The sequence below is a fragment of the Trematomus bernacchii genome, unplaced genomic scaffold, assembly GCF_902827165.1.
Source record: "Trematomus bernacchii unplaced genomic scaffold, fTreBer1.1, whole genome shotgun sequence".
NCBI classification, from domain to species: domain Eukaryota; kingdom Metazoa; phylum Chordata; class Actinopteri; order Perciformes; family Nototheniidae; genus Trematomus; species Trematomus bernacchii.
The window spans coordinates 838,570-839,462 of record NW_022987614.1 but is presented as its reverse complement, the minus strand read 5'-3'; positions in this window follow the sequence as shown (position 1 = coordinate 839,462).

Here is an 893-nt window from a genome sequence, read left to right as displayed (position 1 = left end):
ACGGACAGATATTCCTAAGTGGATAACAAACCAGCGCCATGTCTAATCAAACCTTCACTCGGTGTTAAATGAAAAAAGAATAAAACTCACGAACCGTGACATTTAAACAAATGGGTTAATTACTTTTTAAAAAGCCGCCACTTAAACACATTTGTTTCTTTTTAACTGCGAGTCGTAAAGTTCCTGTCAGGGTAGCCGGGGCCAGGAGATTCACTCTAAATGTAAATAAGTGGTGTTTTAAACGGCAGTTAGCCATATGCGCTTGTTAGAGCACGAGATAAACTGGGAGCCTGTTCTCCACGGGGTCAAGTCCCTAATTAACCCAAAATGGCTTTGTCATTTTCTCATTCCATTATGGCAGCGCTGCAACACAGACAGATAAATATGAGTAACGTACGTCTCCTCTTCGTCCTCCGCCTCTCATGACTGATGGTGGTGTTGAGATAAAACTGCTCATTAATAACATAGATGTTCTCGAGTGATCCAATATTGGAACTTTGTTTAATAATAAATAAAAACAATGAATAATAATAACGTCAACAGTAAATATATATCATCAGTGGAAATACAGAGAAAACGTAGAAACTCCCTCTGGAGGAAACTTTGGGATTTTACCCTTTAATTTTTACACTTTTAAATCTTGTTGGTTCTGGAGGATTTTTGTACCGGTTTTAGTTTGTATTCTGTATAGAAACATAAAACATTCAAAGGCTAGATATAGCGTGGTTGTTGCCATTGATTTTAGCCTTTGCTGACCATTTACATGCACTAAAACCTATACACACTACAGGAAAGGGAAAACGCCAAATAGCATAATAGGGCCCCTTTAAACTGACATTTTAAACTGTTCAGAGATAAGCAGGACTTGGAAATCTTGTCAAGTGAATGTATCT